Below are 25,569 nucleotides of genomic sequence, written 5' to 3' on the forward strand. Positions count from 1 at the left end.
AATTGTTAGAGTATTTTGCTATTTTTTTCCTTTATTTAGGGCCACACCCGTGGCATATGGACGTTCCCAGTCTAGGGGTGCAATCAGAGCAGCAGCTGCCAGCCTATGCCACAGCCACAGCAACACCAGATCTGAGCCACATCTGCAACTTACACAGCAGCTCGCAGCAACACCAGTTCCTTTAACCCACTAAGCAGGGGCAGGGATTAAACCCACATCCTCATAGGTATTGGTTGGATTTGCTATCACTGAGCCACAATGGAAATTCCCTATTTTGCTGTTTTATTGAGTGGTTTCTAATCCTCCATTAGTTTACACTAATAAAAGAAAAATCTCTAAAAACTTTGGAGAAAAACTGTAATAAAAAAAATAAAAAATAAAAAAAAATAAAAACTTTGGAGAAAGCAAAGATTTCTCAGAACATAAAAAGCATGAACCATAAAAGAAAGACAAAGACAAATACCATATGATATCACTTATAACTGGAATCTAATATCCAGCACAAATGAACATCTCCTCAGAAGAGAAAATCATGGACTTGGAGAAGAGACTGTGGTTGCCTGATGAGAGGGGGAGGGAGTGGGAGGGATCGGGAGCTTGGGCTTATCAGACACAACCTAGAATAGATTTACAAGGAGATCCCGCTGAATAGCATTGAGAACTATGTCTAGATACTCATGTTGCAACAGAAGAAATGGTGGGGGAAAAACTGTAATAAAAAAAAATAAAATAAAATAAAAAAAAAATAAAAAAATAAAAACTTTGGAGAAAGCAAAGATTTCTCAGAACATAAAAAGCATGAACCATAAAAGAAAAAAAATGGAAAAACTGGACTTGATCAAATAAAAACTTTTGCTCTTTGAAAGCCACCATTAAGACAATGAAGAGGCAAGCCACAAGTGGGAGAAAATATTTCCTATAAATGTATTTAACAAAGGATTTGCATTTACATTTACATATTTTGGTTTTTTACATATGTTTATATATATAAATGACTCTTCTCAATAATAAGACAACTCAATAAAAACATGGGCAAAATATGTGAAGTCATTTTTCCAAAGAAGATATATGAAAAAATGATAAGCACAGGTTCAATGTCATTAATAATCAGACAAAGGCAACTTAAAAGCACAATGAAAATCTACATCCCTGTTAGAATGCCTAAAATTAAAAAGGCTGTCCAGGAGTTCCCACTGTGGCTCAGTGTAAATGAATCTGACTAGCATCCATGAGGACACAGGTTCGATCCCTAGCCTCACTCAGTGGGTTAAGGATCCGTCATTGCTATGAGCTGTGGTGTAGGTTGCAGACTCGGCTCAGATCTAGTGTTGCTGTGGTTGTGGTGTCAGACAGCAGCTGAAGCTCCAATTAGACCCCTAGCCTGGGAACCCCCATATGCCAGGGGTGTGGCCCTCAAAAAAAGCAAAGCCAAAAAACAAAAAAAACAAAAAAAACAAAGAAAGGCTGTCCATATCAGATATCAGCAAGGATGTGGAACAACCGTAACCGTCAACATCACTAGGAGGAGTGTAAAGTGATATAAAGACTTTGGGAAATAATGTGACAGTTTCTTAAAAATTTAAGCAAACACCTATTGTGGTAGAAAGGCTTTAAGATGCATCCTCAAGAACTCTACTTCCTGATATTTGCACTCTTGTATAATCAATCTTCTCCCCTTCAGGGTGGGCTGGACTTTACTGACTCACTTCTACAGAGCAAATGTGGCCGAAGTAATGATGAAAATATAAAGATTGCGGCTTCTGTCTTAGATGGTCTCTTTTTCTCTCTTTTAGACTGCTTTACTCTGGGGGAATCCAGCTGCCACATCATGAGGCAGCCCTGGTGGAGAGGCTCACATGACAAGGAACTGAGGCCTGACAACAGTCGCATATGTAAGCTTGGAAGTGGATTCTCCCCCAGGTGAGCCTTGAGATGAGCACAGCCCTGACTGACACCTTGATCGACCCTGAGCCAGAACTACCTGGCCAACTCATTCCTGGACTCCTGGCCAAAGGAAATTATGAGATAGTAAACGTCTGTTGTTTTAGACTCTGGGTATTTGTTATGCAGCAAAAGATAACTAATCAACCTACCATATGACCCAGAAATTCCACTCTCACATATTTACCCAAGAGAAGTAAAAAGCGCATGGGCATAAAGATGTGTACATGAGTTTTCACAGTTGATTTCTTCAGAACAGCTCCAAAATGGAAAAACTAAGTGTCCATCAACAGGGGAGGGGATAATCTAGCAGGCATCAGAACTCTCTGGGAGGCCTAGAATGCTAGGCTCTACCCTCAAAATTTCTAATTCAGTAGATGTGGCATGGGGTCTGAAAACCTGCATTTATAACAAGTTCCCAGACGATGCTGATGGTACTAGTCTGGACCATTATCACGGTCTATAATTTGTTTGTTCTGTTTTTTAGGGCTGCATCCTCGGCATACGAAGTTCCGAAGTGATGGGTCGAATTGGAGCTGTAGCCATTGGCCTGTGCCATAGCCACAGTAAACAGGATCTAAGCCATGTCTGCAACCTACACCACAGCTGATATGGCAACGCTGGATCCCCAATCCACTGAACAAGACCAGGGATTGAACCCGCATCCTCATGGATGCTGGTCGGGTTCGTCTCTGCTGCACCACGATGGGAACTCCCTAGTCCACAATTTGAATGTCTGTGGTATTCTGTGCTGTATAATATCTTTTAGGACTGTAACTAGAACAGACACAGAGGATACTAGCAGGTTGATGAAGGGAATAGAACTCTATATGGAATTCACTAGGAGGAAAATGGAGAAGAAATCACCTCGAAAAAAATAAAAAGGAGAAATCAATAACTTTTTAAATGTACTACCCTGGATTTCTCTTTAGTCACTATATGAATATGCTTTATTTCCTTAACTAGACTATAGGTTTCCTGAACTGGAATAGTGTCTTATATATCTTTAGCCTTCTAGGCTAAATCTGGCCTACTGCCCTATTAACAGTAGATGTTTAACAAATATTTTGTTATGAATTTATTGTTGACAGTTGACTGATAAACTGACTTGTACTTCTTTATATTTTACTAAAAAACTACAAGCTTTGGGTGTTCCCATTGTGGCTCAGCAGGTTAAGAATCTGACTAGTATACATGAGGATGTGGGTTCAATCCTTGCCCTCTCTCAGTGGGTTAAAGTATTTGGCGTTGCTGCAAGCTGTGACATAGGTCATGTATGTGGTTCAGATCTGGAGTTGCTGTAGCTGTGGACTAGGCCAGTGGCTGTGGCTCCAATTCAATCCCTAGCCCAGAAACTTCCATATGCTATGGGTATGACACTAAAAAGACAAAAAAAGAAAAAGAGAAAGAAAAAAAAACTACAAGCTTTGAATAATTATCAAGGGGTTTTCTTGACAAAACATATCAATCTTCCCATATTCACTTTAATTATATGAATAAGGCAGAAAAATTATCACCACTTCAATCTTCATCTTCTTAAATAGAAATGTGTTTCGCAAACTCTAAAAAATAATTTTTTGGAGTGACCTGGAACTGACCAAGAGAATGTATATACTGGCCAGTGACACACTTTTACATCTTATTCTTAACAGGTTCTACAAGTTCTTCTGGTTCACCTTCCAAACACAAGAAAATAATGTTAGCTGCCACCTGTCTTATCACAAAAAGATAAAAATTCATTAATGGCAAAACTTTCTGAAATTTTTCAGTGCCTATGATGGTTATCCCTTTGCAACAACCAAAAGAGATTAGAATCATGGCAATAACTTAAATGGAGAAACTTCTGCTTTAAAGATAGTGGCCTATTAATTTCCAAAATGTACAAATAGCTCATACAACTCAATAATGATAATAAAAAAATCCATCAAAAAATGGGCAGAAGACCTAAATAGACACGTCTCTTAAGAAGGCATACAGGCACATGAAAAATGCTCAATACTGCTGATTATTAGAGAAATGCAAATCAAAACTATGAAGAGGTACCACCTCACACCAGTCAGAATGGCCATCATTAAAAAGTCTACAATTAATAAATGCTTGAGAGGGTACAGAGAAATTGGAATCTTCGTACAATGCTGGTGGGAATATAAACTTGTGCAGCCACTGTAGAAAACAGTATGGAGAGTCCTTAAAAAACTAAAAATAGAGTTACCATATGATCTAGCCAGCCATACCACTCCTGGGCATATATCTGGGGGAAAAAATTTTTTTTTTTTTTTTTTTTTTTTGCTTTTTAGGGCCACACCCACAGTACATGAATGTTCCCAGGCTATGGGTCCAATCAGAGCTGTAGCTGCCAGCCTACACCACAGCCACAGCAATGGGGGATCTGAGCTGCGTCTGTGACCTACCCACAGCTCATGGCAACACCAGATCCTTAACCCACTGAGCAACGCCAGGGATTGAACCTGCATCCTCATGGATCCTAGTCAGGTTCATTAACTGCTGAGCTATGAAGGGAACTCCCTGGAAAAAAATCTGATTTGAAAAGATACATGCACCCCAATGTTCGCAGCAGCACTATTTATATAAGCCAAGACATGACACTGACAGACGAATGGATTAAGAAGAAGTGGTGTGTACACACACACACACACACACACACACACACACGCAAGAAAAAAACATAAACAAGAACGAAATAATGCCATTTGCAGCAACATGGATGGATATAGATATTATCATACTAAGGGAAGTAAGACAGAGAAAAACAAATACCATATCACTTATATGTGGAATCTAAAATATGATACAAATGAATTTTATTTACAAAACAGAAACAGACTCAGAGTTTCCTTATGGTGCAGCATTCTAACTGCAGCAGCTTGGGTCACTCTGTGGTGCAGGTTTGATGCCTGACCCAGGAACTTCCATATGCCAAGGTGTGGCCAAAAAGAAAAAAAAGAAAAAAAAAGATTGAAATTATACAGAGTAAGTTCTCTGACTACATTGAGAATAAAGTAGAAATTTTAAGTGGGTCAATAAAAAAATTAAAAACCTATTTTAACTCAATTTTTAAAAAATTACATATTAGGAGTTCCTGTCATGGTGCAGTGGTTAATGAATCTGATTAGGAACCATGAGGTTGTGGGCTCGATCTCTGGCCTTGTTCATCGGGTTAAAGATCTGGCACTGCCGTGAGCTGTCAAAGACGCAGCTCAGATCCCCCATTGCTGTGGCTCTGGCATAGGCTGGCAGCTACAGCCCCAATTGGGCCCCTAGGCTGGGAACCTCCATATGCCACAGGAAGCAGTCCTAGAAAAGGCAAAAAGACAAAAAAAAAAAAAATTACATATTAAAACATGTGCATAAAACTAAAACAACATTTAGAGGAAAAGTTACAGCTTTAAATGCATATGTTAAAGGAAAAAAGTCTTACAAGTCATAAGCTAAACATGCAACTAAAAATTAGGAGAAAAAAATGCAAAAAAAGTTTAAAGAAGGAAATAAAGAGCAAATACAATAAAATGGGAAGCAAACATACAAGTGAGAAAATTAACAAGGCCAAAAGTTGATTCTTTGAAAAGGTTAAAAAAACTGATTAACATTTAGGAGTTCCCATTGTGGCGCACTGGTTAACGAATCTGACTAGGAACCATGAGGTTGCAGGTTCGGTCCCTGGCCTTGCTCAGTGGGTTAAGGATCCGGCATTGTGTGAGCTGTGGTGTAGGTTGCAGACGCCGCTCAGATCCCTCGTTGCTATGGCTCTCGTGTAGGCAGGTGGCTACAGCTCCAATTCAACCCCTAGCCTGGGAACCTCCATATGCCGTGGGAGCAGCCCCAGAAAAGGCACAAAAACAAAAAAATTAAAAAAAAAATTGAGTAACATTTATTGAGACTGATCAAGAAAAAATAAGAAAATTACAGGCCAACATCCCTGATGAAATAGATGCAAAAATCTACACAGCATTAGCAAACCAAATCAACAACACATTAAAAGTCCTCATACATCACGATCAAATAGGATTTACTCCTGGAATGCAAGTGGTTTAACATACGCAAATCAGTAAATGTGATTCATCATATTAATAAAAGGAACAATTAAAATCCTACCATTATTCCTTCCTTCCTTCCTTCTTTTGCTTTTTTAGAGCCGTACCTGTAGCACATGTAAGTTTTCAGGCTAGGGGTGGAATCAAAGCTGCAGCTGCTGGCCCACATCACCACCTCAGCAACACGGGATCCGAGCCATGTCTGCAACCTACACCAGCTCACAGCACCATGGCTTACAGCACCGCCAGATCTCCAACCCACTAAACAAGGTCAGGGATCGAACCCACATCCTCATGGATACTGGTCAGGTTTGTAATCTGTTGAGCCACAACAGGAACTCCCTACCACCATTTCAATAGTTACGGAAAAAGCGTCTGACAAAATTCAATATACTTTCATGATTAGAAACTCTCGTCAAATTAGGTATAGATGAAATGCACCTCAAAATAATAAAAGTCTCACATGACAAGGTCACAGCTAATACCACACCCAAGAGTGAAAAGCTGAAAGTTCTTCCTTTAAGGTCAGGAACACGACAAGGATGCTCATTCTGAACACTTTTATTCAGCATAGTACTAAGAGTCCTACCCAGTGCAATTAGTCAAGAAAAAGATATAAAAAGCATCCAAATCAGGAAGGAGGAGATAAAATTCTCTCTGTTTGCAGATACATGACATCACATATAGGATACCCTGAAGATGCCACCAAAAAACTGTAAAACTAATCAATGAATTCAGTAAAGCTGCAAGATACAAAATCACTATACAAAAAAAGTGAATTTCTACACACTAACAACAAACTATTTAAAGAGAAATTAGGAAAACAATCCAGTTTACAAAAGCATAAAATATTTAGGAACAAATTAACCAAGGAAGTGAATGAGCTATACAGTGAAAGCCATAAAACACTGATGAAAAAAACTGAAGATGACACAAATAATTGGAAAGATAGTCCATGTTCATGGGTTGGAAGAATTGATATTGTTTTATCTCCATACTACTGCAAAAGACCTACAGTTCAAAGCAATCACTATCAAAATTCCACAGCATTTTTCCACAAAAATAGGAAAAAATCCTAAAATTCCTATACAACCACAAAAGACACTGAATAGCCAAAGCTATGTTGAGAAAGAAGACAAAGCTGGAAGGATCATACTGTCTAATTTCAAAATATACTGTGTACTATAAAGCTATGGTAATCAAGGCATAGGACAGACACACATACCAATGGAATAAGACACAAAGCTCAGAAATAAATCCTCACATTTAGAGTAAGTTGATCTTTGCTAGGAGTGCACAGTGGGGATGGAATGATCTCTTCAATAAATCATTCTGGAAGGCTGGATATGCATGTGCAGATGAGTGCAGGTGGACCATTGTCTCACACCACTCAAAAATGTCAACTCAGGATAGATTAGATACCTAAACATAGGACCTAAAACTGGAACTACCAGAGGAAAGCATAGAAAGAAAGCTTCTTGACCTTGATCCAGGGTGTTCGGGCTATGACCTCAGGAACATAGGCAACAAAATAAAAAATACACAGATGATGCTGCACAGCAAAGAAAACAGTGGAGTGAAGAGGCAAGGCAGAGAATAGGAGAGGATGTCTGCATGACACAGAGGAGTTGTTGTTGATAATATAAGTTGGTAACCAGTTGATGGTCAGAATATATAGGGAACTCAACTCCATAGCAAGGAGACTGGTGACCCGATTTGAAAAATGAGCAGAGGACCTGAACAGAGGACATCTCTCAAAGGAAGACACAAATGGCCAAGGAATATATGGGAAGATGCTCAACATCAGTGATCAATGAGAAGGTGCAGATTGAAATCACAGTGAGATATCACCTCACACATGCTAGAACTGCTATTAACAAAGACAAGGAGTTCTGTTGCAGCACAGCAGGTTAGGATCCAGCATTGTTATTATGGTGCGGGTACGATTCCCGGCCCAGAACAGCCTGGGAACTTCAACATGACACAAGTGTGTGTGGGGAGGGACAGAAAAAGACAAAAGACAGTAAGTGTTGGTGAGGATACAGAGAGAAGAGAGGCTTTGTGCACTGCTGCTGGCAAGAACACAGACTGATACAGCCATTATTGAAAACGGTATGGTGATCCCCCAAAAGACTAGAATTAGAATTGCCATGTGATCCACTGGTCCCACATCTAGGTATGCATCCAGAGGAAATGACATTAAATCTCAAGGAGATATCTGTTCTCCCATGTTCGATGCAGTGTTATCCATAATACCTATGATATAGAGTCAATCTAGGTGTCCATAAAAAATGGATGGATGAAGTTTGTGTGGTGTATACAGCTTTAGGGAAGAAAGAGATCCTGTCATTTGTGGTAACATGGATGAACTTGGAGGACACAAGCTTACTTGTACGGAAAATCTAGGAACATCAAACTCAGGGAGGCAGGGAGTGAAACAGTGGTTGTCAAGACTTGGGGGATGCAGGAAATGAGGTGATACTATTTTTTTAAAAGAACCCAATGGCTAATTTCTCATCACAAGGGAAGTCAGAAGATAAGAAAAATAACATCTTTCAAGTGCTGCAAGATAAACAAAAATTATTCTATCCTAGAATTCTGTACCTAACAGAAACATTCTTCAAGGATGACACAAAATAGAGACACTTTAAAATGCAAGCTGAGGAGTTCCCATTGTGGCTTAGTGGTTAACGAATCTGACTAGGAACCATGAGACTGTGGGTCTGATCCCTGGTCTCACTCAGAGGATTAAAGATCTGGCGTTGCCGTGAGCTGTGGTGTAGATCGCAGACGTGGCTCAAATCCCGTGTTGCTGTGGCTCTGATGTAGGCTGGTGCCTACAGCTCTGATTAGACCCCTAGCCTGGGAACCTCCGGTGCGGCCATAGAAAAAACAAACAAACAAAAAAACCCGAGGAATGTCTTCAGGCTAAAGGTAAATGATCCCAGACTGAAGCCTGATTTCACAAGAAGAAATGAAGAACACTACATGGTAAATTCAACAGCCATCTATGATAAAAAACAAACAAACAAACAAACAAAAAAAACCAACAAATGGATCTAGATGAAATGTACTTCAACATAAAAAAGGCTATATATGAAGAGCCCTTTCAACAAACTCCAATGGCATTTTCCACAGAAATAGAACTAATCACCTTAAAATTTGTATGGAACTACAAAAGACTCTGAAAAGCCAAAGTAACCTTGAGAAAGATGAACAAAGCTGAAGATATCATTTTCCCTGATTTACAAAGCTATAGTCACAATCATATGCTATTACCATAAAAACAGGCACATAGATCAATGGAACAGAATAGAGAGCTCAGAAATACACACATGCATATATGGTAAATTAATTTATGACAAAGAAGGCAAGAATACACAATGAAAAAAAACCTCTTCAATGAATGGTATTGGGAGAATTGGACAATCTCCTGCAAAAGAATGAAACCAGACTACTATCTTAGAGCATACACAAAAATTAACTTAAAATTGATCAAAGACTTGAATGTAAGACCTGAAACCATAATACCAGGGAAAACTTAGGCAGTTAGCACCTTGACATTGGTCTTGGCAATGATTTTTTACTTCTGACTCCAAAGACAAAGTCAACAAAAGCCAAAACAAGTAGGACTATATCAAACTAAGAAGCTTTTGTACACCAAAGAAATCATCAACAAAATGAAAAAGGTAACCTACAAATGGGAAAAAGTGTTTGCAAATCTGATAATGAGTTAATATTCAAAATACATAAAGAACTCACACAAATCAATAGCAAAAAAAAAAAATGCACTTTAAAAATGGGTAAAGAACCTGAATAGACATTTTCCAAAGAAGACATTTAAGATGGCCAATAGGCACATGACAGGATGCTCAACATCACTAATTACCAGGGAAATGCAAATCAAAAACACAATGAGATATCATTGGAATGGCTATGAACAAAAAACAAAAAACAAGTGTTGGTGAGCATATGGAGAAAAGGGAAACCTCAGGCACTGCTGGTAGGAATGTAAGTTGGTGCAGCCACTGTGGAAAACAGTATGGAGGTTTCTCAAAAAATTAAAAGTAGAACTACCATATGACTAGCAATTACACTTCTGGGCTTTTATCCAAAGAAAATAAAAACACTAATTCCAGAAGATATATGCACCTCCATGTTCACTGTGGCATTATTTACAATATACAAGATACAAAAACAATTTAAGTGTCAATTAATAGATGAATGGATAAAGAACACACATACACACACATAAGTATGTTATTCAGCCATAAAAAAGAATGAAATCTTGCCCTTTGCAACAACATGGATACACCCTGAAGTCATTATGCCAAGTGAAGTAAGTCAGACAGAGAAAGACAAATACCATATGATTTCACTGATATGTGGAACCTAAACAAACCACAACAAAACAAAAATAACCCGAGCTCACAGATACAGAGAACAGATTGGTGGTTGTCAGAGGTGAAGAGTAGAGGGTGGAGCAAATGGATCAAAGGAGTTAAAAGGTACAAATTTGGGAGTTCCCATTGTGCTGTGGCAGAAACAAATACCAATGAGGATGCGGGGTCCGATCCCTGGCCTTGTTCTGGCATTGCCATGAGCTCTGGTGTAGGTCACAGATGTGGCTGGGATCCTGTGTTGCTGTGGCTGTGGTGTAGGCCAGCAGCTGCAGCTCCGATTCAACCCCTAGCCTGGGAACTTCCATAGGCCACGGGTGTGGAACTAAAATAAAAGCAAAAAAACCAAAAACAAACAAACAAAAAACAACAACAACAAAACCATACAAACTTCCAGTTATAAAATAAGTAAGTCATGGGGATATAATGAATTGCATTGGTGACTATGGTTATTAACAGTGTATTACTGCATATCTGAAAGGTGCTAATAAATCTTAAAAGTTCTCATCACGAGAAAAAAAATCCTATAACTGTGATGACAGATGTTAACTAGACTTACTGTCATGATCATTTTGCAATATATACATATAAATACTGAATCATTATGTTGTACATCTGAAGCTAAAGTTGTATGTCAGTTATACTTTAAATTAAAAAAGGGGGAAAATCACTATGTAGAAGTATATGGATAAATATAAAATTACTTTAACAGGAATAATAGAAATGGATGGTGAAGTTTATAATGTAAGTAGATGTTTAATATGCATGGTGGTAATAAGACAAAGGATAGGAGGAAAGAAATGTAAAAATATTATTTAAAGATTCTTACATTATACAGGAAGTGGTACAATAGTAATTCAAGGTAAATTGTGAGAATGTAAGGATGCTCATTGTTATTACTGGAAAAAGTATTAAAATGATACGGAGGTATAGTGAAAACACCAATAAATGAGATAAAATGCAACACTAAAAAATACTTGCTTAACAAAAAGTGGAAAGTAGAAATCATAAAACAAAAAAGCAGGTGGGGCGAAGAGAAAATCTAAGAGCAAGATGGAAGACTTAAGCTCTCATGTCAGTAAGTATTTAAATGTAAATGGACTAAATATTCCAAATGAAAGACATAGATGGTCAGACTACAAAAAGAGAAAAAGAGAACATACAAATTACCAGTATCGGAAATGAAAAAGATAACATCACTATAGATTATTCAGATATTTTAATAACAGATTGTTATGAATTATTTCATGCCATTAAATTTTATGACTGAGATAAAAGACAAATTTCTGTAAAAGTACAACTTTCTGAAACTGGCATAAGAAGAAAGAGAAGTCCAAATAGCCCTTTTAATTGATAAGGAAATTTAATCTCAAATTTAAAAAATTTTCCCACAAATAATACTCCATGCCTAGATGGCTTCGCTGGTAACTATCACCAAATATTTAAGGGAAAATGTTAACAATGTCACACAAACTCAGAGAATAGGGAAAGAATAAACATTTCTCAAGTCATTTTACTGAGGTCAGTATAAACCTGAAACAAAGACCTCAAAAGAATGTTAAAATGTAGAAAATTACCATTGGAGTTCCATTCATGGCTCAGCAGAAACAAATCCGACTAGCATCCATGAGGACGCAGGTTCGATCCCTGGCCACGAACTGAAAAATCCTCAACAAAATATCAGCAGGTTGAATTCAGTGATATAGTAAAACAATAATATATCATGACCAGTGGGGTTTATCACAATGATGTATGATTAATTTAACAAGTGTGAATCAATGTAATTCATATCTTAACATAATAAAGAAGAAAATCATAATGTTACCTCAATAGATGCAGAAAAAGTATTTGATAAAATGCTTCGCCAATTCATGAGGAAATAAAATAATTCCATAAACTAAAGAAATTTCCTCAAGCCTATAAAGTACATCTAATAAAAACCTAAAATTGACATAATATTTAATGTTGAAACACTGAAAGCTTTTTCCTTAAAATTGTGAATAAGCCAAGGCTGTCCAAACTTACCACTTCCATTCAACATTATACAGGAGGTCTTAGCCAATGTGTTAGGCAATAAAAAGAAACAAAAGGCATAAAAGCTGGAAAGGAAAATGTTCAGCTGTCATTATTTGCAGATGACAAGACTACGTACACAGAAAATGCAAAAGAATGTACAACCTACTAAAATAAATTAAGCAAAATCACAGGATACAAGGTCATAGAGTAGGTTATCTGCAAAATGGCCAACATCAATTCCTTCCATCCTCTTTATGCATTTGTTACTCCTTTATCACTGGGCGGAATCCATTCCTTCCCTTCTTGAATCTGGGGTGACTTATGACTTCTCTGACCAATGCAATACAGATGAGTTTATGTCAGCTCCAGACCAGTCTTTAACTTAGCCCCCTACTTCAGATCTTATACAAAAATTAATCTGAGATGGATTCGAGACGAATATGAAAGCTAAAACTTGATAGTTTAGCTTCTGAAACAAAAACTGGAGAATATCTTTACAACTTTGGATAAATACTTCTTAGGATGAATAATCCATTTTTTTGAAGTGGCAAATGATTTGGTCACTTCACAAAAGAGTGACCAAATAGCCAACAAGCATATGAAAAGGTGCTCAATATCTACTATCGGAGACGTGCAAATGAAAACCGAAATGGGATATCACTGCAAAAACCCAGAAAGGCCAAAATTAAAAAGACTGATAATATCAAGGGTTAGTGAGAATGCAGAGGAACAGAAGCTCTCATATGTTATTGGTGGGGTAATAGAAAATGTTGCTATTTCTAATAATGTTAAACATTCACCTACTCTATGACCCAAGAATACTACTTCTAGGTATACCCTAGAGAAAAATGAAAGCCTATGTCCACAAAGACATACGTCCAAAAATATTCACAGCAGCTTTATTTTTAAAAGTCAGAAACCAGGAGTCCAGTGGTCCATCACAAGGAGTGTGGATGTACAGAACTACAAACTATACCTGGACAGCTGCATGCAAAGCAATGAAACTAGAACACACCCTCACACCATGCACAAAAATAAACTCCAAATGGCTGAAAGACTTAAATATACGACAGGACACCATCAAACTCCTAGAAGAAAACATAGGCAAAACACTCTCGGACATCAACATCATGAATATTTTCTCAGGGCAGTCTCCCAAAGCAATAGAAACTAGAGCAAAAATAAACCCATGGGACCTCATCAAACTGAAAAGCTTTTGCACAGCAAAGGAAACCAAAAAGAAAACAAAAAGACAACTTTCAGAATGGGAGAAAATAGTTTCAGATGATGCAACCAACAAGGGCTTAATCTCTAGAATATATAAGCAACTTATACAACCCAACAGCAAAAAAGCCAATCAATCAATGGAAAAATGGGCAAAAGACCTGAATAGACTGTTCTCCAAAGAAGATATACAGATGGCCAACAAACACATGAAAAAATGCTCAACATCGCTGATTATAAGAGAAATGCAAATCAAAACTACCATGAGATACCACCTCACACCAGTCAGAATGGCCATCATTCATAAGTCCACAAATAACAAGTGCTGGAGGGGTTGTGGAGAAAAGGGAACCCTCCTGCACTGTTGGTGGGAATGTCAACTGGTACAGCCACTATGGAGAACAGTTTGGAGATACCTTAGAAATCTATACATAGAACTTCCATATGACCCTGCAATCCCACTCTTGGGCATATATCCGGACAAAACTCTACTTAAAAGAGACACATGCACCCGCATGTTCATTGCAGCACTATTCACAATAGCCAGGACATGGAAACAATCCAAATGTCCTTCGACAGATGATTGGATTCGGAAGACGTGGTATATATACACAATGGAATACTACTCAGCCATAAAAAAGGATGACATAATGCCATTTGCAGCAACATGGATGGAACTAGAGACTCTCATCCTGAGTGAAATGAGCCAGAAAGACAAAGACAAATACCATATGCTATCACTTATAACTGGAATCTAATATCCAGCACAAATGAACATCTCCTCAGAAAAGAAAATCATGGACTTGGAGAAGAGACTTGTGGTTGCCTGATGGGAGGGGGAGGGAGTGGGAGGGATCGGGAGCTTGGGCTTATCAGACACAACCTAGAATAGATTTACAAGGAGATCCTGCTGAATAGCATTGAGAAGTATGTCTAGATACTCATGTCGCAACAGAAGAAAGGGTGGGGGAAAAAACTGTAACTGCAATGTATACATCTAAGGATAACCTGACCCCCTTGCTGTACAGTGGGAAAATAAAAAAAAAAAAATTAAAAAAATTAAAAAAATAAAAAAATAAAAAAAAATAAAAAAAATAATGTCATCAATATCTTCAATATTTTTTGGCCCACCCATCCTGAATGTATTACTTTTTATATTTCTGTTTGTTACCTAATGATTTGAAGATGGTCACTGCAATACCAAGCATCACATCTAAAGTCAAAGCAAGAAAAAGAGGTTAACCCTAGCCCTGTCTGACCCTTTTACCAGAAAAAAGGAAAGCCTTCAGTGAAGTCCCTCAGCAGGTCTGTGGGCTAGAGTTGTATTACATGTCTACAGAGCAGTAAGAACGATTGAAAAATCAAATATTTAATTTTTCTAATTTTTATGGCAGAGGTAAGAAATGAATATGAATTGGCTAACCAAAAGTGTCTGCCAGTCCTCAGCTCAATAGGCACACAAACTTCTTATATGTGTTAAGCAGAATATACTCCTCTCCTCCTCAAGGCAGACAACCACATCTTCTCATCAAGCAGGATCTCTGCATCAAGCAGGATCGCTGGTTGATTTTCTATCTGCTCTATCACATTCAAATATGACAACTCTTACCTGAATATTCATATGGCTAAAAGATAAGCTGTTTCTAGACCACTCTCTTCATATATACATAGGTAGATATATAGATATAGATATAGATAGATATATAGATGAAAAACAAAGAACAGTGACCTCAATAAAAAATTCCATTAAGAAAAGTGGTTAATAGGAAGTTCTCGTTGTGGCTCAGCAGGTTACCAACATGACTGAGTATCCATAAGGATTTGGGTTCGATTCCTGGCCTCGTTCAGTGGGTTAAGGATCTGACATTGCCACAAGCTGTGGTGTAGGTCACAGATGCAGCTCCGATTCAACCCCTAGCCTGGGAACTTCCATATGCCTTAAGTGCAGCCCAAAAAAACCCCCAAAACCAAACAAACAAAAAGAAAGAAAGAAAAGAAACAAAGAAAGAAAGAAAAGAAAAGAGGGTACTAGGAAATACACAACAGTCAACAGTCCACAATCCGTATCATATCTTACTGGACAGCAATCACAGGTTCCCGGGCAGGCAATAAAGTAAATTCCTTGGTCAGTCAATCTGACATCTCACATCTCCAACTTTAAGTCTCAGGAAGATTTGTTTTGTCACTGTCCTTTGTAGCCATATTCAAGATAAGTTTTGAAGTGGATGTATTTCCCAAGGGATCCACAGCTTTTGTAGCCTATTTCATATTGGTTTGACTTGGAGGGGAAAGGATGAGGACTGCTTGGAAGGTAAAAACAATCACAACTAATTGCCAGCTTTGTACCACAGTTCCCTCAAAACATATCAAGCTTCTGGTCTATTTGCTTTAGATCAATTCCTTGTGTGAGTAGCCATAGCCAAAAAAACATTTCTAGAGATAATCTTTTAGGCCTGGAGATTCTTATCTGTTAGTGCTGACCTCTGACCTCTCATAATAGACTTTAGAAATTCTAACAATAGTCTTAGGGGTAAGAAGGAACTATCCTCAATCCCTACAAAATTCCAAATTACAGGGCTCTTTGTCAAGCTCTCTGGAGTACTAACTGAAGGCAGGATACCTCTATAACCAGGCTGTATTCTCCTGCCCTCTCTGCTTTCATGCTGAAGAGCACTAATTTGAGTTCACTCCCTTCTGTAGGATGCTAGTGAAAAGCCACAAGAAGTAACCAATAAAGTACAATATTCCAAATTCTTCCTATCATTTTTCCTAATGCTACAGTCTCAGTTTGCATAGCCTTCCAAGGAACAGCAGGTATGGGTTAATCAAATGCTTTGCTATCATATAACAAGGGTAACCACTTTCCTCTCATTCTTCTCCATAGTTAAGTCTGGAGGTAGGCAGTCCAAGATTGGAAGACCTGTTGCAATGTCCTAGACCCTTTCAATCCCTCTCCTCCATGGTCCTCAGCTTGCTGGACATCTTTTCACCCTCATATTTGTCATCTCATGGTTGCAAGATGGCTGTTGCATCACCAGGTTTCCTGTTTGCATCTAAGGCACAAAGGAGGGGGAAAGAGGGGAGGACCAGCCACCTCTGTTCTCTTTATCAGGAAAGCAAAAGCCCTCTCTGAACTCAGCAGCCTTCCCTTCAGGATCACTGGCAAAGGAGATGGGATTTTCAAGACTGGTGTCAACTAGTCAGGGCTTTTTGCTTGAAGCTGGGAACACTGCTGCCCCTAACAAAATGAAGGTAAGAAGTAGCGAACGGGTAAAAGGGAGGTCATTAAGAATATCTGCCACACATAGACATATATGGTTTTAAGAGGATACTTGAAAAATAAAAAGCAATCTCTATTTGGTGATATTTCAAGCAATGTAACAAAGTGGAGGGAAGACCCTTAGGTAATGCTATAGAAATACTCTTTAGATAAAGAGATCCCTACTCAGGCAAACCCATCCTACTTACAAGTCTATCCCTGAAATTAACACCCTTTAACAACTCTGCTTTTCACAGACTCTTCCCTTCTTTCAATTCTGAACCCACAGATTCTCTAAAATACCCATGTTTATTAACAACTGTTTCTATGGCAGCAGAGCCCCTGGTGGAGGGGCACAGGGTGGAGGCTATTTATAAGTTAAGGACAGACAGTATATGCCAATAGCAGCTATTATCGATGAAATCCTTGAGGAATTTATGAAACAGATAAATACTGTGGGGAAAAAAACAAAACAAGAAATATTCATGGTGCCTGTTGTTCACCAAGAAATCACTTGATTATGATTTGGTTTCCCATCTATATCTACCACCTGGAAAAAAATGCCCTCACCGTACTGGTACAACTGGTTTATATAATAGTTTTATTTCTCTGTAAATAAATTAATTTGCATTCTGGCTTTCATATTAGGCTGATGAGATTTATCTGTGAGACTTACATATTAGGTTGAGGACTAATTTAACCCTCTCTGGGACACTTACTAACCAGATCAGGTTTCTAAGACCACAAGACAAAGAGTCAGACCACCAACTAAGAGTTGGTGATGGCTTCATGAGTGTATACAAGAATTAAAACCTACCAAATTGTATGATTTAAACATATGCAGTCTGTTGTTTGTCAATTATACCTCAATAAAGATGCTTCTTAAAAAAAAAAAACAAAAAGAGTTAGACTCTGGTAAACTTACTAAGGTTATGCCACCCAATGCAGTCTTTTTTTTTTTTTTTTTCTTTTTAGGGCCACACCTGTGCATATGGAAGTTCCCAGGCTAGGGGTTAAGTTGGAGCTCCAGCTGCTGGCCTATGCCACAGCCACAGCAAGGCAGGATCCGAGACGGGTCTGTGACCTAGGCCACAGCTTGTGGCAATACTAGATTCTTAACCTGCTGAGTAAGGCCAGGGATCAAACCCGCACCCTCATGGATATTACTCCTGTTCTCAACTCACTAAGCCACAATGGGAACTCCCTAATGCAGTCTTTTGTCTTATTATTATTATTTTTTTAGGGCCGCACCCACTCATGCGGAGAATCCCAGACTGGGGTCAAATTGGGCTGTAGCTGCCAGCCTACACCACAGCCACAGCAATGCAGGATCTGAACCGCATCTGCGACCTACATCACAGCTCACAGCAATGCCGGATCCGTAACCCACTGAGCAAGGCCAGAGATTGAAGCCACATTTTTATGGACACTAGCTGGCTTCGTTACCACTGAGCCACGCCGGGAACTCCAGTCTTTCGAATAGCAGCGGGCCTGCCCAAGGAACTGAATAGCCCTTCACATCGCTGAGTGTTTTGGCATGAAGTTCTTTAAAACATTAACAGAAGCAATAAATCAATTTTCATTCCATGTAGCAGCTCACAAGAGCTACTTTCTTTGATGTAAATTGTGCCACCTATAAATATATTCAAGTTACCAACCATTCAAAGTATAATAGTTTCTCGGCAACCCTCAACTCAAAATTTTTACATATAAAAAGATATGTAGCATAGGGGTTGAGAGCATGTGCTCTGGAGCCAGAAGGTTAAAGTGCAAATTCTAGTTCCGCATTAGAACATTCTACCACAGAATTGGGCAAAAATCTTTGTGCCCAGTTTCCTCATCTATACACGAGGCATGAGGGAATGAGGGACTGAATAATACTGCCTCCTTCAAAGAGTTGTCTGAATGTAAAATACATTTATATATACGAGGTGCCTGGAATATAAGAAGCACTCAACAAGGGTTAGCTATCATCATTACTCTCCACTGGAAAACCTAATAGCATATGGTTGCATTTCACGCAAACAGAAAATGATTTGATAATAAAGATTCACTTTATATGCAAAACATGAAATAACACAAAATTCCCCCAATTAATAATTCATCGAGAATCACAGTTTCAAAGCTGGCTGGTAAGTGATTTATAAACTCTTTTAGGCTACAGCCACATGGCAATAACAAACTCTCCATTTTTGGTGCCAGAAATAATCTTGAATTATGCACGTCTCCTACAAAAGGCTACATACAGCTCTATACAGAGATGTAAAGGAGAGAAGAATCATAGTGCTTCCCAATCCCATGAACCTCTCAGTGTTGATCCTGATCTTCCTAGAGGTTTCCTATGTCCTTGGAGGCGAGAAGCTCTACAATCAATATCTAAATATAATTACGTCTTTGAACTCTCCTCCAGAAAACTTTTCTTGAAATAAATGGTCAGTCAGCCTGGTTATTTTTCACATGGGTGTGTCCTTCTCAGATCTGGACTTATTACCATTCCCTATTTTCCTTAGTATATACAACTGATCATCTTTAATATTTCCTTGCTCACAAAGAAATATTATCCTAATGGCCCTGATTTTCTTTCCACCTACTTGACTTTCCTATGCAAATACTTCTTTCATTTCTGTTTTATTTATTCACTTCCATCAGCACAAATCTTTTTTCCCTTTTGCTTCTGACCATCACATCTTCACTCTCTCAAACTCCTCCAACCATGCTCATTCCACACCCAATGCTTCTGCTCTGTCATTCTGAGCATTCTGTTCAGTTCCCCACCTACTAGAGAGTCCTTGTATTTGATGATAAACTTTTTATCCAAATGTATTTTCTCTGCAGTTCACTTTTAATAAAAATATGGTTCTCCCTTAGATTATAAGGTAACTTTTCCAATATAATGTATTTAGTCCTTACTTTCTGCTCTTTCTCTGAATCAATGAAGTGAGCAACTTCCTTGCTCCCAAATTCCATTTCCAGATTATCCCACTGTAGTACGCTCTTCACTGTTTGAAATCTCCACTTTATCTCACATTTCAGAGAGCCATCCTCAACAATCCTACCTGAACACGCTTATCTTCATTTATTTGTTTGTTTTTTTTAAGGCTGTACCTGTGGCATATGGAAGTTTCTGGGCTAAGGGTCAAATAGGAGCTGTTAGCTACCAGCCTATGACACAGCCACAGCAGCTCAGGATCCAAGCCGCATCTATGATCTATGCCACAGTGTGGGGCAATGCTGGATCCTTCACCCACTGAGTGAGGCCGGGGATCAAATCCAAATCCTCATGGATACTAGTTTTTGGGTTTGTTTCCACTGAGCCACAACAGGAACTCCATGAAAACACTTACTTTTTTATTTTTTATTTTTTTGCTAATTTTTAGGGCTGCACCTATGGCACATCGAAGTTCCCAGGCTAGGGGTCAAATCCAAATTGATGCTGCAGCTGCCACAGCAATGCAGGATCCTTAACCTACTGAGCAAGTCCAGGGATCAAACCCACATCCTCATGAATACTAGTCGGATTTGCAACCTGCTGAGCCACAATGGGAACTCCCAACACATTTATCTTTATTTTATCCTCCCATCCTTCTCTCTAGTCTCGATAGAGGTGATTCATTAAGAGTCTACAATTCAATTGTTGTTGATATTAACATATGTATTTGGACAGTATTATATGGACCAGAAAAAGTATACATGTTAATGATGATCACATGGTCAACAATGGAACAAACTGAAGAAAACACATGACTACTTCTGTGCTTCTCAAATAATTTTCCATAATACTCCTAAAGTCAAATTCTATTAGTTTACATAGTCTAGCATTATAAATATATCATGTTAGATACTGCCTTAGATATAAATCACCATATGTTTTTCAAAACAAACCATGGCAACATAAAATTAGAAGGCCTTATGATGGAAACATAAGCTATTCTTGGCAGATGACCAGGCTACTTAGAAAACCTTCCAGCAAGAGGATTCCACAACTTTCCAAGGTAAATCTTTCTAATCTTAAAAGCATCCTTAATTTCAAAAGCTTTGACTTTTCTAAGCTAAATTTTTCCTGCTGCTTTTCCTCTAAAGATGTGGGAATAGGACAGGTACCATCCTCAGTAAGTCAGCATCTCTTCTACTTGGAAAGCAGTACCATCCCTTAGCCTTCACTTCCCTAAACTCAACCACTTGAACAATTTTAAGACTCTTGTTCTCCAAAACTCTCTTAACCTTCTTTATTCATATTATTTTTAAATTACATACACCAGACTTAGCTTACAATTTTGTCGTTTTTAATGTTTTATGAATCATTAACACATAACTGAACACAGTTCTATACACCCAGCCCTCTCAAACATTACAACTGAGACCCAAGCTTCCGTATAAAAGTTAAAGAACTTTCCATATTGTGGATTCTACCCTTATTGTCTCTTAGTTGAATTAAATCAATGATCTATGGTTATAATTGATAAATCATGTCTCCACATATGGCCTCAAAACATTAGAAAGAATGAATTAACAATTACTTACCTGATCTGTCCTTGGATGAGTTTTTTCTCCTAGATTGCAGAGTACAGAGGAAACTGGTTCTCACTTTTTGTAGTTCACCTCTATTTCTTCTGCTTTGATAGAAACTGTAACCACCATAAAGAAAAATAAAAACAGGAAATAGTATATAACAATTTTAGTAACACGTGGAGAGAAGGAAAGTAGAATATGCTTACAAATTTCATGAGCTTTTTCTTTTACTAACTGATATCCTCAGAGAATGTCATAACAAGCAGTAGAAACTTTAACATGTTTAATTTCTCCTCTCTCCCCCTTTTTTTTAAGACCCAGGAAAACTGTTTACTGTTAATATTTCTAAATAAAAGGCCAGAAGTTGGACTAAGAGAAAAACAGAATTGAATTAAAACATTATTGGGTGGGAAGGAAAAAAATCATTTCAAACAGAGACTTTTGGGTGATGGCAAGGAATTATATATTTTTTTTACTATGAAAGTTAGTTTCTGTGTTATGTTTCCACCAAGAAAAAATTTTACATGCAACATACGCATGGAGGATAAGGACTGTCATTTCAATAAGATGGTAACCTTCCTGAAAAGGAAGGGGAAAAAGTGGTATACAGTATGATCTGTCTTCCAAAATTCATTTTCCCAAAGAGCTTTACTTTATATGGTACTAAGGCTCAGAACACCCTAAGCATATAAAAGTGGCATATATGAATAACAAATTTTTATATCAAGCCAATTATCAGAATGCATAATCAATCCCTCAGAAGTTTATGGTCTTTTTAGACCTATTCACTGGAAACCATAAAGCACTAATAAAGGAAACTGAAGATGATTCAAATAAATTAATTAGAAGAATTAATACTGTTAAAGTGGTCATACTACCCAAAGCAATCCACAAATTTAATGTGACCCCCATCAAATTACCCAAGACATTTTTCACAGAAATAGAACAAATTCTAAAATATATATGGAACCACAAAAGACTCAGAATTGCTAAAGCAATCCTGATAAAAAAGAACAAAGCTAGAGGTACAACCCTCCCAGACTTGAGACTATACTACAAAAAACAGTAATCTAAATAGTGTGGTATGGGCATAAAAACAGACACACAGATCAATGGAACAGAATAGAGAGTGCAGAAATAAACCGTTCATGCACCTATGGTCAAACTACAACAGAAGAGTCCAGAATATACAATGGAAAAAATAATCTCTTCAACAAGTGGTATTTGGAAAGCTGGAGAGATACATGTAAAACAATGAAATTAGATCACTCCCTCACACCATACACAAAAATAAATTCAAAATGGTTTAAAGACCTAAATGTAAGACATGACACCATAAAACTCCTAGAAGAGAACATAGGCAAAATATTGATAGAAATTGTAGCAATATATTCTTAGATCAGCCTCCCAATGCAAAAGTAAAAGCAAAAATAAACAGATAGGACCTAATCAAACTGTAGTTTCTTTTGCTGTGCAAAAGCTTTTAAAACAAAAAGACAACCTATGTACAGAATGGGAGAAAATATTTGCAAATGATATGACTGAGGTGTTAATATCCAAAAGATACAAACAGCTCATATAACTCAACATCAAAAAATAATCCAATAAAAAAATAGGCAAAAGATTTAAATAGATATTTTTTCCAAAGAAGACATACAGACAGCCAACAGGCACGTGAAAAGATGCTCAGCACCCCTAATTATTAGAAAAATGCAAATCAAAACTACAGTGAGGTACCACCTCACTCAGAATGGTCATCATTAAAAAGTTTATAAATAACAAATGCTGGAGAGGATGTGGAAAAAAAGGAAATCCTCATACACTGTTGGTGGGAGTGTAAACTGGTGCAACCACAATGGAAAACAATATCATAAAAAAACTAAAAAGAGATTTACCATATGATCTAGAAATTCCACTCCTGGGTATATATCCAGGAAAAAACAAAAACTCTAATTTGAAAAGATACATGAACTTCAATGTTCACAGTAACACTATTTACAACAGCAAGACATGGAAGCAACATAAGAGCCCATCAACAGATGACTGGCTTAAAACACACACACAATGGCACTCAGCCATAAGAAAGAATGTAATATTGTCATTTGCAGCAACATGGATGGACCTAGAGAATATTATACTTAGTGAAATAAGTCAGAGAAGGACAAACACTACATGATATCATTTATGTGTAGAATCTAAAAAAGTAATACAAATGGATCTATATATAAAACAGAAACAGACTCACATAGAAAACAAAATATGGTTACCACAGGGGAAAGAAATGGGGTAAAGGATAAATTAGGGGTATGGGATTAACAGATACAAACTACCATAAATAGATAAACAATAAGGATTTACTATATAGAACAGGGAATTATACCTAATCAGCAAAGTAAATAAATAAATAAATAACAAATCACTATGCTGTATACCTAAAACTAACATAATATTGTAAATCAACTATAACTTCAATTTTAAAAAAAGTTTACGGTCTTTCTGTAGTCACATGAATAGTGAACATGAAAGGTTTAACAGTAGAATAATTTTGCTACTACAAAATATCAAAAATTTATCTACCTTCAAAGTCAATCATGTTAGTTTTTTTATTTTTCTGGTTCATTTTTAGTCTGTTAGATGAGTGAAAAGTGAAATTTTCTCCTTAACATAATCATAGGATCATAAAAATTTTAAACTAGAAAGAAATTTAGAGAATTTCTAGATGTATTAAGCTCAATCCTCCCAAATCAGAGACATTCATTTACTTGTTTTTTACAAAGTTAAAGAATGAACTAGAGGTGGAACCCTGCAATCCAGTATGCTTTTCCCACTATATAATGATTTCTCAAACTTATTGAGGCACAACTTTGTGTACACACGAGAGGCAGTGAGGCACCAGGGCTGAACTTGAGGTCTCTGAAACAGACTGTTGGGTTTGAATCCTGGTTCCTCTACTTATTAGCTGACTGATCTTGAGCAAATTACTTAATCCCACTGTGCCTCAGTTTCCTCATCTGTAAAATAAGATAACTACACCTTCGCAACAGAGCTGTTATGAAAAAATTAAGACATAAAGCACAAAGAATGATGTCTGACATATTGTAAGCATTTATTAAATGTCAGTAATTAGGAGTCTATCAGTAACACATGGACATGTACTTGCTAGGCGTCTACTGATAACACATGGACAAGTACTTCCTAGGTTTTAAAATAGCCTAATTAAGCCAAAATAAAATGAAATGGACTAATTATACTAAAATTGGAATATTATATCATTTTTAAATTTTAAAATATATATACAATCACTGATATTTCATTTTGGATATATAAAGAGTGCCAAAGTATACGCAAAGTTCCAAACATTAAACACATAATAAAGCTCATTTAATTTGAATACCATTCATTTTGTGATCATTTGAGCCCAGTCATATACTCAGAATATGACACCCAGAGGAATCTTTTCTTTTAATCACACCCTCCTCTACGTGACAAAATTATCTGCAGTAATGATCATGAAATGAAACAAATAATAAAAGCCAGGAAAGAGACAGTGAAAATCCTTTTACCTAACTACACTTATATGCCAATATAAAGTAAATGTTAGAGTACCAAAAAAGGAAAAATGCAACAGAATTAATGTTTTTGAAAAAAAAAAGGAAAATCTTAGATCTATGTATTGTTCTGTGGAAATACTAAATAATAACATTACAGTTCCTATTCTCTTGATTTCTTCTTCAGTTTTGAAGCAAAACATAAACAATTTAAAAATACTAAATTTCAAAGATATCTTTTGAATTCAATTATTCAAAAGAATAATTTTCACATATTAACTAAAATTTGCACTTATGAGCCAAAAATACGACATCTCAAAGTTTGCACTTTGTTTCACTCTGAAATATTACATGCAAATGAAGACTCTAAGTGATCACAGAGAACAACAACACTGAAGTAATCAAGCTCTGTTTCTCCATCCTTACAGTTCCTGTGCTACTACTGTTTATTAAGAATCTACTATCTATGGAGTTCCCCTTGTGGTGCAGTGGAAACAAATCCCACTAGTATCCATGAGGATGAGGGTTCAATCCCTGGCCTCGCTCAGTGGGTCAGGGATCCTGCATTGCCGAGAGCCAAGGTGTAGGTTGCAGACTCGGCTGGGATCCTGAGTTGCTAT

General features: G+C 37.3%; 1 protein-coding gene across 3 annotated transcripts in view; it reads right to left on the bottom strand.

Annotated features, from left to right (window-relative positions):
• Positions 1-25,569, bottom strand: part of NRG4 (neuregulin 4) — a 131,696-nt gene that overhangs the window by 101,388 nt on the left and 4,739 nt on the right. For all 3 annotated transcript variants that reach the window (XR_002345816.1, XM_021099011.1, XM_005656275.3), the window contains exon 2: positions 21,414-21,517. The gene's annotated coding sequence lies outside the window, so the exon portion shown is untranslated. The remainder of the gene's footprint in view (positions 1-21,413; positions 21,518-25,569) is intronic.

The sequence above is a fragment of the Sus scrofa genome, chromosome 7 (assembly GCF_000003025.6).
Source record: "Sus scrofa isolate TJ Tabasco breed Duroc chromosome 7, Sscrofa11.1, whole genome shotgun sequence".
Classification (NCBI taxonomy): Eukaryota; Metazoa; Chordata; class Mammalia; order Artiodactyla; family Suidae; genus Sus; species Sus scrofa.